The following is a 14,573-nucleotide window of genomic DNA, read 5'->3' on the forward strand; positions in this document are numbered from 1 at the left end:
TATGTAGCTGACCTCTCAGAGAAGGGAATTCCACAGAAATGGGGCTACCATATTGAAGGCTCTTCTTAACCCCTCTCTTGGCACCCACAGCATTCTTGCCATATTTTATTTATTTTTTCCATCGAGACATCCTAAAATATACCCTTTCATGTGCATCCACTCAATGGGCCTCTGCATGCAATGGTGTCCTAAAGAAGTTTCCTCAAGATTGGAGTGCTAATAATTCATTAACAGTAATGTTGGCCCACTCATTTACCAATAAAAGTGTCCATGTCACAGATTCTTAAAGAGTTCAGCATTCAGTCTGATTCTGGAGAGAAAAGTTTTAGAAGAACAAGCATTCAGGTAATAGCACTTCTTAATTTCAGTGTTCAAGCTGATTCACAATACTCTTTGTGATCCTTTCAACAACCACATAAAGTGAGTCTTTTTCTCATCATCACGATCATCATCATCATCATCCATATACTGCAGATGGGATGCTGAGAGTCAGTAACTTGCTTATGGCCAGATATGATTTGAATTGGGGACAGCTTATTTCTCTGTGCAACTTCTTACTAAGCTAATATAGCTCTTAATATTATAAGGAGTTATAGGCTTCACAGCATCTCTGACTCTTTTCTCTTTAAAAATAGATTAATCAAATGTATTTCTCAAGTGTATCCTCATAAATTTTTCCTTTTCCCAGTACAAGGGATCAAGAGGATACCCACATCACTTTTCTGGGTGTAATTTTGGAAGAACCAGGAAAACATCCCATTTAAATAAATCACAGTAGAGCTCTGTATACTTGTGAAAGAGAAAACAGCATGCAAAAGGGTAACTCTCTACCAAATAATTATGCTTGGTCCCTAGTGCAGACTTTCAAGCAGGTCTTTAAAACTGCTGTCTTCCTGAATGTCTTTAGCTACCAGGGTTTCTGCCCTGCTGGATTTTGGGGATTCTGAGTGATTTAGCACATTAAATTAAAATTGTATGGTATTGTTTAGATCTGTAGTGCCAAAGTGTAATTTTGCAATAATGTATGACGCTTTGATGTATCCAGAGTATCCATGTATCTTTTTCTGTGGTATACTGTATATTGATTTGTGAAAGCTTGTCATGAAAGCAGCCTATACATATTTTAAAAACAGACAAATAAATAAATTACCTAAGGTACAATCCTATGGCTACTAGACGGAGTCAAAGACCATAGGAAAATTTGAATGTCCAGCTCTGGCCTTGGAAATGCGCTCCAAAGCCGGAACTGGGACTGGGAATTCATAGAACCTTCCCTTTGGGCTTGTAGCCACATGCAAAAAGGACTGCACTGGCTGTGGCTGAATGATGAAATGGACCATCAAAATCTTTTTCAGGCTGGTAGAAGGGAAGAGATAACCTTTGATTCTGTGATTCTTCCATCCTCAGTAGGATGCCTGTAATTCTCCAGGCAGCCACATGGATCACACTGTTAAATACCATGTGCAACCCTACCAAAACTGGCACAAATTAGCCTTTAAGACAAAATATTCTTTGTAGCTCTAAAATCATAAACCGTATATTCTGACATAATTGTATTTGATCATAACTTGTAGAAATAACACTTGCAACAAGCCTTCATCAACTCAGAAGCAGGCAGAGAAAGCTGGGAGATGTAAGGAGAAGAAGGAAAATTGGAGTTCTTCACAAAATACAAGTCCTCCCTTTGAGTTCCCACAAAAGATTCCTCTTGCTGGCTCTGCAGCGTGTACTCTGTAGAATTCCTACTCTGTGACTAAATCCTAGACCAGAAGTCTTCCCTCTCATGCACAGCTTCTTCCAGAGGGCTGAATTGACTTACACATCTCTCCCATTCCACCCCTGGTTACACACTAAACCAAACCAGCTATCATACTTGTCTAACAAAATCTTAAATAGAAGATAAATGTGGACCTGTAGTTCTCTGCTGTTCAGTGATTCATTTACACTTTTAGAGCACAGTATTTGTCCTCTCCTCTCTAAAACATCTCTAATAATACCTCCAATCAAGGAGTTAGCATCTATTGAGTTGGGGTTTCCATACAGGTCTTCTCCCAGATGTGGAGTTTCTTCATCTGTGGGCTGTGCTAACCATATTACATGTTTACTCTGCCCTTCCCCTGCACTGGAGTGTTCTGGTTGGTAGCTGCAATTGTGTTTTAGATTTTTAGTACTTTCTAGACCAGATGTTTTATTGGAGATCTTTGTTGTATCTACCAATTTTTGGCATTTAATTACTGTATCGATTTTTATTATATGGGATTTTATGGTTGTAAGCTGCCTTGGGAGCTGCCTGCCATGGAAGCAGACTTGCAAAATTATAGATAGATAGATAGATAGATAGATAGATAGATAGATAGATAGATAGATATTTTGTCCCTCCTTACAGGTGATGGATGGAAGCAGATTCTGCAGAGTTACATGCATCATCTGTTGTGTTGTTGTTGACACAGTCACACAGCTTTTGCAGGATCCAGTGAAATGCTCTGGCGGTTGGGGAGGGACTGTTCTCCTGCTTAACACTGAACATTGGAAGACTAAATCACTTGTGTCAGGATGATATTAGTAAACTGAAGGTCACTTTCAGCATACTTGAGCATGCCTTGGAGACAATACTGATAAGGAGAAAGACAAAAGGACGGAGACAAAATTAACTTTTAATTTCCCATCAAAGCTACAGCTGACAGAAAAAAGGAGATCGCTAGTATTGCATGCAACATACCATATAGGATTGTATATTAAAGAGCTTATCTGATTTAGCTCATCACAGATACTGAACATGTAACTATTTATAAGCATTTATATAAACACTCCAGCATATCGTGTGGTAAATATTAGTGACACATTTCATATCTCTTTTCAGGGCCAGTTCCTCTTGCTGTAAATGAGATGAAGATATAAGCAAATCAGTTTTATTCAGTTGCTCTTGAGGAACTATTATGATTGCCTAACCTGAAAAGTTATTTACATGCTGATACAAGTTGTTACTCAACATAATGAGTGGTAATTTTCTCTTACTCAAAAGACATTTGGTACTTCAGATATTACCCTTTCTACACACACATTTGAGTTCTGTTCTGTGTGGAAGAATTTAATTTGTTCATGTCATGTATTTGAATGAAGCTGACTGAAGGAAAACCAGGTACTGTGAGGTATATCAGATTGTGAGGCTAGCTTCTACAAAGTCAGGCTAAAGCTATCCGAGGTCCATACTCATCATTTATTATTGACATTTATATGCCACATTATCTACCAGAAAAACATCGCGCTGATGGCATTCACCTTACAGACACTGACCAAACGGTAAATGTTTGCAGCTGTTGGCCGAGTAGAGCAATTCTTTTAAGCTCTGCCCCTGCATGCATCTTGTACTGCAGCAGTTGCAGAAAATCATGCTTGGCTAATCTGGAGCTGCATTGCAAAACATCTGCCATACTTTGGTGCAGTTCGGATGTTTTTGCATGTTTGCAATTCTTCTCAACCATTTAATGTTAAAAAAACCCTAGGCCGTTAACAACAGAATGTATACATAATATAATAGCAAATGTTAATTAAAGACTACTACAAGAAGCTCCATAAAAAAAGATCAGTAACGTGATTCACCACAGGTTGGGGAATACCTGAGTAAACAAATATATATGCAAGAAATGCTTGAAACTGGCTATAGTTTCTGCCTCTTGAGGCACGCAAGGGAGAATGTTCTGGAACATGCATTAAGGGGATGTGTAGACTTGCATTGATTTACAACCACTAGTCCTAGCCCTGAATGAGTTTGTTTGTTTGTTTGTATACCACCCCTCAGCCAAAGCTCTCCAGGCAGTTGGCAGAGTCCATAAAACAAATGATACAAATGCAGAAATATGTAATAAAATCAGTAATTTTTTAAAAAAAATTAAAACGGCTTTTACACACACACACACACACACACAGAGAGAGAGAGAGAGAGAGAGAGAGAGAGAGAGAGAGAGAGAGAGAGAATAACAAGGAATAACAAGAAATGAGTCATTCTGTGAGACATATAATAATATGATAAGTTCAGCATAAATTTGGCAAGGAGTTACAAATGTACAAACTGTTATGTGCTTAGACACTGATCAGTGATACTTGTATATGTGAAGACCCAGATAGGTCATATAGAGGAAATGCACATTTTGTTTCATTTTGTTTTTAGGTGCTTTCAGACAATGTAGGTAGTGTGGGCAGGACTAGGAGCTATCCCATTCACAGCCTGTACATATTTATAGCCTTCCCTTCTAAACAACAAAACAAAACACCTCTGCATCATGATTAGGCTGGCATAACTTCTGGATCCAGGATGACAGAAATGTACATGATATACCCTGAAGAACTAAGGACCAAACTACATGTTACATTGAAAACACATTTGATGAACATGCTTAAAGCTGGTTGCACCCCTTTCTTTGTGGGTCTGGGGAATAGCCATGTTCCCGATTCAGATTGGAACAGCAAAATGTAACATTTTTACCTAAACTGTTTTCCCACTGAAAAGAATCCCAAAGTTACTCTTGGTTTCATTAGTTGCATCAGGTGCACATTCAATAAATAATGTCTGTGCTGTCCTTTGACTGGGCTAATAAAGTTATTACACTTTAGGTAATAACTAAAAAGGTAGGATTTTCAAAAAGTTATACCATAGTTGCCAAACTTGCCCTCACCTGGGGAAGCATTTGATCTGTGACCAGCCTTTGGATAGATGCCATCAGACTTCTTTGTGAAAGCAGGAGTGGAATGTATTAAAAGTGAACCAGTTTATGTCGTTTAGGCCTAGTGCCTTAAATCCAGCTGCCCTGTGTTAATTAGTTTGTAGATCACCCTAATAACGTTTCTGTGGCTATATGAGGAAAGAAAGCCACCATTGTAGTTGTAGAGATGGATATTTGATAGATAATAGCTTTTTAAAGGGTTAAACGAGAGAGCTTGAAGTGGCATGCAATATCTATTCTGTATAAAACAAGTTGGGCTCATTGCCATAAACACACTCGAGAGAGTAATGGAGAATAATTGTGTGAAGTTCTTTTTCTGTTGTAGCAATCATGAACACTTCTTGTGAGGGAGGAGGGACTAGCATCCCTTTGGGGCAGTGTTTTTCTCAGGATCCCAGCAGGAAGGGAATAATTGGAAAGATGTTCAAAAACAGAGAGAAACTTGTGCTCCCATCTTCAAAGTAGTACCCTCCATTTTCTTCCCCAGCATTCCATGATAAATAGCCCCAAATTGCCCTATTAACGAAGTGCCAAAAGGAAGGCAACTGGCAGCAAATATATTGAAAAGAATATTAATACCCTTTGCATTCCAAGAGCTGAATACACAGGTGGCAGTGGAAATACATAACTGGCAACCCTCTGTACTAGGAGGAACAAATCCACAATTTTGTTCCTGCTACTGTGTACGCCAGGTTCATGTGAATGGTAGACTTGCTCAGAGTAGCTGGCCTGGGGAGCTCTCAGCCATGTGTAATTCTTGCTTCCTTAAGAGCAAGAGTTCACAAATGGAAATGGTTTGAGTGAGCAAACCCTTGACTTGGGATGATCCCGCCCTGGCTACTGTATATGCACTAATAGCAATATCTCCATGTACATGCATCCTTTTCAAACAATGCAGTTTCTGATAATTGTGCTTAGGATATGGCCACCCAAGAACCCAAAACAAATTGGTTATTCTGATTTAAAATCAGTACTCTTTATGGGTGTGCAAGCTAGACAGTGAAGAAAGCTGATGGGAAGAAAATTGAGGTGTTTGAAATGTGGTGGTGAAGTAGAATATGCAAAAAACCCTGGACTGACAGAAAGACAAACAAGTCAGTCCCAGATTAAATCAAGCCAGAATTTACACTGGAAGCAAAAATTGCAAAACCAAGGCTGTTGTATTTTGGGCACATCATGAGATGCAAGAGTCACTGGAGCAGATAATCATGCTAGGAAAAGTCGAAGGCAGAAGACGAAGAGGAAGACCAAATTTGAGATTGAAAAAAAGAAAGAAAGAAAGCCACGACCTTGAGTTTACTGGAGCTGACTAAGACTGTCAAGGACAGGACAATTTGGAGGACTCTCATTAGTAAGGTTGCCGTAAGTCAGAGATGAGTTGACAGCATGTAACAACCACAAATACTTACTGGTACTTCCAGAGATGAAATGCTATCATCTTCCCTTGTTTTGCAACAGACGTTCCGGTTTGAAACTGTAGATAACAGTTTAGACACAACAGGTTAGCCAAAATTAACAATAATGACACATTGTTATCCATATTCATAAGAGATGTGTCTTTATTTTTGCTTTTTAAAAATGCAAATATAATGTGATTATACAATTTTAATGTAAAATAAGCAAAATAATATACACTGAAATGTATTAACACAATGGCCAAATGTTCTTTCTAACATGCCAACAGAGGTCACTACTATTTGGGCTATGTGGTGGCATAAAGATGATGATGATATAATTTAGATTGCCTGACCATGTTTTCTTAGGCCTCCCAGGGCCTTAGGTCTTTTATGATGTGAACTTTTGTTCAGTGAACATATGCACGCTGAAGAAAGCTGCCATTGTTTCTATTATTTTGCTAGTGGGTTGTGAGTTCATTTAATAGATTTTCACTTCTATTTCCTTTTTTTTTCAATCCAGAAGAAGCAGGAAACATGCAAGCTACAAGAAAAGTTCATATATAATATTTTCCTCCATATTGTTTATCCTATAGCATCCCCACAAGGTCTTCCATGTGGTTACACTGCTGCTAAACAGGAGAGCCGATGTGGTGTATTGGTTAGAGTGTTGAACTGGTTAGAGTGTTGAACTGGGTCTCAGAGGATCTGGGTTCTTGACTCCACTCAGCCATGAAGCGCACTTTGGGCTTCCTTTGGGCCAGTCACCGACTCTTAGCCTAAGCTGTCTCATGGGAGTGCTGCTGTGGTAATATCATGGAGAGGAGCAGGACTTTGTAAGCTGCCTTGGATTCCTTGCAAGAAGAAAGAAAAGCTATAAATGTAATGTCCACTTGATTACATGCCCAAGTGACATATGTTACATGTGTTATTTTAATCATCAGCATTACACTATTAAGGAAGCTATAGTAATCTTTACGAATGAATAACTGTTTTTGAACTGGTACATCAAGAGCATCCTGGGCCCAAATATTCAGAATTCTACATTACAAATATCTCCCCTACCCCATTGTCTAGTGCTCAAATAGGAGATTGTAAACAAATATGCTTCCTTCTTAAGGGACTCTACAATTCCTTACACTTGAACATTTCATTTAAAAAAAACTAATTCCTAAGAATAGCAATGCAATCATTTCAAGAGCATCAAAAATGTCAAAGAGACAATTGCTAGGCAATCTGCTTTCAAAATACTATTGGAAACAAATGCTGTGTTTAAACATACTTTTAATTAATAAATTACTTTGTAAATTCTAGCAATAGTGAGAAGGTATTTGAAGCAGTTTTCAAAAATACAATGCACTAATATCAATGAGCCAGGCAAACTACACGAATGGCTTGCATAATAGAATCCAGCTTCCATCAAGTATTTAATCAATGTCTTAATGCTTTCTTTTGCGTTTCTTTTCCAGGATACTTGTCTAATCATTTTCCAGGGATATGAGAATCTGAAATCTTTTCCTGCTGCATAAACATTTCTAACAGTATCCTGGGACCAAAATGAATTCAAATCTAAAAAACTGTCTTTCCATGTGATGTTTTCAGTTAATAGACATGGGATTACATCTGTATTTGGCTTCTCGTTGCCTCTAGTTCTGCATTTATTTTTACATTTTGCTATCTTCTGGGGCTTTCAGAATTGTATCACAAACTGGCCAGCAAGGAGATTAGTGGATCCAGATTGATGAAATATGAAATTGGTTATCTTTCTGGGGAAAAAAAACCGTAAGTGCAATTATATCATTGCTTTTTTTTTTTTTTTTTTTAGGTGATAGAAGGATTTGGCTAACTGAAATATTATCAAAGGCCCAAACGTACGCTCTTTGCTTTTCTTCTGCTTTGCTGCTTAGTCTGCTGCTACACCCTTTTTACTTACTTCTAGAAATATGATGGTGGATGTTGCTACCTGGCTAATCAAATTAGGATGCATGATGAATCTAAATTAGTCTGAGGACAAAACTGAATCTGGCTGAGAACAATACTTCTTAGATTAGTGTTGACCTCACTCTGAATGGGTAAACAGTTTTTCTGTCTTTCAGTTTTTGCTTTAAAAGATCAATCACTAAAATGCATGTGCAGTTTTTGCTTCTGCCAAAACCTATCACTAACACCTCCTTTAAGCTAAGCCCTACTTTTAAAGTATATGTTAAATGGCTTACTGTTTAATCAATAGTAAGATTAGGGTGAGGTGATATGATTGTGTTTCACATTTGTTGTTGATTCTCATTGGTTCAGTTTGATCTTAAACCACAGGACAACTCCATCTGAAAACACATACCAAAAAAACTGTTTCCTTTGATATTACACCATGAGGCAATTCTATGATCTAATGCTGATACATGTAAAAAAGGTTAAAGTAGATGGAACTGATAACAATCCCTACCATGCATGTTTACTCAGATGTAAGTCCCATTAGTCCAATGGGACATTTTCCAGGAAAGTGTGCATGTGTGTTTTTATAGAAAATGCCTTCAGTGTTTGGATTCTGGATTATTGCCTTCAGTTCAAACTTACAAAGAAAACAAGACAATTTTCTGCATGTGTGGATGTGGGGGGGTGTGGATGTCCAGAGTCTACTTCAGAACATTAGCTCCAAATTTATTACGTAAAACCTGCTTAGAGTCTGAGTTAAACAGAATGCATCAGATTTGTGCTGACTCTCCGAAGGAGTCATTAAATGTTTGAATGAGTCCATGGGAAAATGCTTATCTAACTCCCACTGCATAGTTTCTTTCTTCTTGAGCTGGGGCAGGAAGCGGGGAGGATAACACTTTCTCCAAGTCTTGTAAAACGGCAAGGTGCATTAAGTTAACGCAACTAGAAAGCAACTTTACCCTCTATGGCTAGCACTAACTCAACAGATGATTAGAGGACTGCTTGACCCTTGGCAGCCATACAGGGTCACATTTTGACATGGATGAACTGTTCTTGAACAATTCTTCCAATGTACTGGGTACAAACAGTCTTTTCTTCAGCATCAGGCATGCATGTCTTATCTTCTCTACCTATTTTTTTAAGAAACGTAACCATTGAAATATATTGAAGGTTAACTTAGCTTCTTGTTTATATTGGTTTATGTTCCCACTCTTCTGCTTAGACAATAGCACATCATGTCCCCCACCCACCTTTTCACTAAAGTAGAGAAGCTTGCTAGTCCTGAAATGCAGTTTTGATTCTGATTCAGGAATTAGTGATCCCCATTATTAAATAACCAATTTAATACACTGTATTATCAAGTATTTATCACGCTTAAGCTTCCACACACCAAGCAGTGTTCAGGAGAAATGTGCAGGGTTAATCAGATAAGGGGAAATATTCACAGGAGGAAGTTTATTTCGGTGTGAGGAACATCCCCCTCCTTTGTCTGAGCCAAGCTTATAAGAGAGCAGATAGCACTGGATGCCTAACTGTCAGTAAAGCCAAGACCTAGGGAGGCAAATAAAACAGGGATCCTCTGGAAAAATGGCCCACTGTACTTGTCAGTGTTGGAAGTACTATGTCACAATTTGCTGAGCTTTCATACATAAGGCATTTGTTGTACACTCATCATTCCCTACTCATGGTTGTTTATGGATTCTTTAAGATGACATTGTGACCCTCCCATTTTGCTTCTGCTTAGAGACAGAACTTTCAGGTTTTTTCAGATTAGGGAAAGTGGGGTATATTTCTGGTGGTGAAAGAAAAAGCAATTTTCTCTTGTGTATTGGCACTATCCTGTTATACTACCTAGAGTGCCACCTAGAGGTTATATAGCAACCAGAAATGTTCCTCTGTTGTGGTTGCTTCTCAATTCTGTATTAAAACTGAAAGAAGATTCATACAGTTCGTAGACCTGGGTAAAAAAAGTTCAGAGAACATAGATTTAACATTGTGCTGTGAAGCCAGTATCTAAAATGGCCTGCAGAAGGAAAGACAGAGTTATTCACTGAAATCATTCCATTAGAATGCAGCTGGGAGATTTGTGTGCATTCTATGACTAGAATAAGGTGCAGTGTCAGAAGATATCTATTTTCAGTTATCTGCATTCCTATATAGGGCTGGGAAGGAGAGGGAAAGAGGCAGGGGTGTTGACCGGAATTGCCATAAGTTTGCATCCCCAGTGTCCTCCCATGCCCACCCTGCAGAACACTCCTTACCAACACCCAAAACCCAGCTGCTATCTTGGGGGGACATGCCAACTGCAAGGGCGTGAGGCAGGAGCTCAGCCTTCACAGACAACAAGAGCTGAGTTCAGGGGAGCTAAAGAATTCTGCAGCCACCCAGCTGATGCTGAAAAGTCATAGGACTGTGCTCTTGGACAATTCATGGCATTCATACTTCTCTGATACCCACACTGGCTCACCCATGATTGCAGAAAATTTCTGAGGAAGCATCCTTGCTGTTAAACATCATATCTGTTTAAATGCTGCCTCACATTACACTAGAGTAAGGTTGTCTCCTTGTATTGCCACTTTTCCCCCCTGCAGCTGCCAAGCACTATCATCCCACCCATTTCAGTTCTAGAAAAAGGAAATAATTTTCTGAGCCCTTATGGACCAGGAACACATTCATCAGCCTTGGGGGAGCAGGATTGTGGTATAGTGGTTAAGAGTGTGGATTGGGATTCAGGGGATGTGGGTTCTAGTCCCCGCTCAGCCATGGAACTCACTGAGTGACTTTGGGCCAACCACAGACTTTCAGCCCAGCCTACCTTATGTAAGCCGTCCTGATTATGTAAGCCGTCCTGAGGCTTTTGCAATAGGACAGCATATAAATATCACAAATAAATAAAAAAATACCTCACAAGGTTGTTGTTCTTAGGATAAGACTGAGAGGAGGAGGAGAATTGTGTTGAGTTCCTTGAAAAGGAAAAAGGCAGGATATAAATAAAATATATAAATATATAAATAAATCTCCTTCTAAATGTTCTTCACTTTGGTGGTCATTTTTTATTTTAAAGGCTGCTCCACATCACAGTGACATATGAACACCCACCTGTAAAGCACTTTCTCTGCTTCAGTGATCAGCATGACTGGGGAGTGCTGGGAATTGCAGGGCTTTTTCCTGTCTAGGCATGCATAGAATTGCATCCCAAATGGCATTCTCTTAGAGGACTTCTGCTTTTCCAAGTGTTTATGCATTTGCAGGGCATAATGGAAGATCACAAATGAATAGATATCCCTTTAGACTAATTTCTTAAAGAAGTCCCCCAGTTCTTGGTCTTAAGTGTTTATTATTCATACAGCATTCACTTCCCATTCTTTTTATCACATGGCAACTTTTCCAGATAAGACTTGATAGAAAAGTATTATGCATAACCTCAGGCATTGTCATCCAGAAACCTGGCAGTACAAGAACTCTTGCTTCCCAAAGCAACTACATCGCTGCCTGTAAGTGATATGAGATATGAAGTATTAAACTCTAATTTAAATAATATGGATTTGAATTTAGAATTCCATTTATTTATTTATTCTAAACTGCCCAATAAATGAAGTTCTCTGAGTGGTTCACAACAATGAAGACATAATAAAATACAATATAAATGTATTACGTATTAAGACTACTGTATAAAGTAAAAATAACAACTCAATAAATCTAGCAGCAGTGCAAAGATTTAAAATTAGTAAATTTAAAACATCAGAAATTGAAAGAATTAAATGCCTGGGAAAAGAAGAAGGGCTTCACCTGCCACTGAAAAGTATGCAACTTAGGCACCTGGCCCGCTTTTTGGGAAGGCCCTTCTACAACCAAGATGCCACAGGAGAAAAAGCCCTTTTCTTGGTAGCCACTGCATCAGTGCCTTTGGAGCAGTCTCCCAGACAAGGGCTGCCGAAGATGATTGTAGGATCAAGGCAGGTGTATGTGGGAGGAGATGCTCTTTGAGGCTCATGTCACAAACTGGCTTTAAAAGAGTCTTGTTTTTGTTGCCCTGCAAAACACAAAGCAAAGCACTGCTGTTTAGATTAAACAAATAGTGGGCATTCTTAAGCAGCATTAATCAGGAAATTAATGTACTTGCCACCTCTAAAGATGCAAAAGAGTATTGGGTCATCTGTGTATGATCAGTCACTTGCAAAATCACATTTGCTACTGGAAATCACTGGCAAGTCCCCAACACCAGCCATTTTTTATGTGACTCTGTAAAGGCTCGTTCCCACAAAACCCTTCAGCCAAATGGATGGCCAAAACTTGCTTGATGCTAATTATGTTCTGTGGTCTACTGGGACCAAGGTTTATTTGTTTTTCAGCTGCCACATGACTCTTAGTAATAACATGACTTTTATTTATTTCAAGAAAAATACTAGCAAATGATCTAGGCTATTCTATCCAAATCTGGCGCCAACCAAAAGCGTTTGGCCACAACTTCCACTTTCTTCAGCCCTGCCTGGAGATGTTGGGGATTGAACCTGGGACCTTCTCTACACAAATCATCTGCTTTACCCCTGAGCTATTGTCCTTTTCCACAGGTAGCCTGATGCAGCATGCTTCTGTAGAGAGGGGTCCCAGTTCTTGCATGTTGCGGTTCAGCTCAAATGGATTTGCCCAATTCTGAGGAGCAGATGGAGGGGCAGAGTTGGGCAGAGGAGCCTGTAGTTTCAAGGTTATGTCACTAAGATTCCCAAGCAGCCTTGGAAAAGGAGAGAGATGTTTCAGTACTGGGGCAGGGGAAGAGACTGTGGAGGAGGTCCTTGACCCAGTCAGGAGGCAACCGGTGAAGCAGGCAGACTAGCTGAGCATTCTCATTGCTGAGCCTTTCAGCAGCAGGAGCCACAGTGAGGGCTGAGTTAGAATCCTTTCTGAAACAGAGGAGGGTTTTTTTTTTCATTTGGATTCAACTCTTTACATGGGCAGATGCTTCTCCCACATCTTGAGGAGACTACGCCTTTGATTTATACTATAGTGGTCTAGTAAAAAGATTGTGTTTCTAAGTTCTCATCTAAGTCAGCTTGGAACTTCATCTTTTGAATGTGCGTAAACAATATCTAGATGTGTCAGATTGTGCATCTGATTGTGTGACTAAAATGCTTATGAACTCTAGTTTTTACCAGTTTGCTCGCTCGCTCTCTCTTGCGCGCGCGCTCTCTCTCTCTCTCTCTCTCTCTCTCTCTCTGTGTGTGTGTGTGTGTGTGTGTGTGTGTGTGTAGAGCTTCTTATTACACTGCCCTGACATTCTGGTCTACTGTATTGCTCATCTACATCTTTATTTCAAGTTCCTTTGGTTGACAGAACATCTTGGAAATGCATTGACTGAATCACTGCACTCTAGTTAGGAATGAACAAAGTGTTGGTCATTCCCCTTTTTGTCTCTATCCACTCTGCTAAAACTTCAAACTGGATACAGCAATAATAATGTATCCCATTAGAGCAAGACTTAAACATCTGTCTGGTTTGTACATGGAAACAGTAATCCACATTTCAGTTCAGTATGAGGTTTTGTATCTAGTATATTTATATACCACTTGCTCTTCTTTTAAGGAGCTCAAGGTGGCTTACATGATCCTCCTAATACATGGGGTGGAGCTGGTTACTCCCCTCTTTCCTTTTGTTTCTCAAACTCAAGACAAGACTTTGAAATGCAGTTCTTGTATTGAAACCTAACAGGTTACAGAACAGTATGAACTCTAAGTAGCCCTCTGCCAAAGGTGAGGGAGAAGCATTTGTTCATGTAAAGACTTGGATCCAAACTGGAAACTTCCCCTCTGTCCCTCCCTTTTAGTAAAGCTTCTGACTTCACCTTCAGAATGGCTTGTGTTTGGCAGTACGGCATGAGTGGCAAACAGGTTCTAACTGAGCAGCTCATTTCTCCTATCACCCTCTTACTGGGTCAAGAACTGGGTCATGCATATGCTCACTTGCCCATCCTGAAAACTCTTCTACCCTTTCTCATGTTCTGCCTGGGGAATGTCACTAGGTAACTTGAAACTTCAAACTCTTCATTTCCCCTTGCACCTTTTCCTCATAATCAGAAGGAACAGTCTGTAATGAGCAAGAGATGGGCCCACTCTCAACAGCACCCTAGAGATGACTCTAGACTGACATAGATGCTTGCTTTGTATCCCAAAGGTGCTCAAGTGCTGAGTGTGCATCTGAGTGTGGGTTCGTATTGATCTGTCAGCTGTTACTGAAACATGGGCCATCATTTTGTCTGAATCAAGCTTGACAAAACATGTCTTGTTAAATACAAACAACCAATAGTTCACATGCCAGCAAAAAAACATGGCTTTTCTCTACTATTTATTACCACAAGAGAACATGATTACACATGTTTCAACAGCAACCCAAGGTTCAGCAATAATCCACACTCGGCCCTTACTCAGTCCTTGACAGTGGTTTACTATGTTGTCTGAACCCAGTTAATATAGCAGAGAGCTTTGGACATGGAATAAAAAATCCAGGTATAAGGATATCCTCAGGATATGCT

Source organism: Varanus komodoensis, unplaced genomic scaffold (assembly GCF_004798865.1).
Source record: "Varanus komodoensis strain SLA01 unplaced genomic scaffold, ASM479886v1 scaffold4, whole genome shotgun sequence".
NCBI classification, from domain to species: Eukaryota; Metazoa; Chordata; class Lepidosauria; order Squamata; family Varanidae; genus Varanus; species Varanus komodoensis.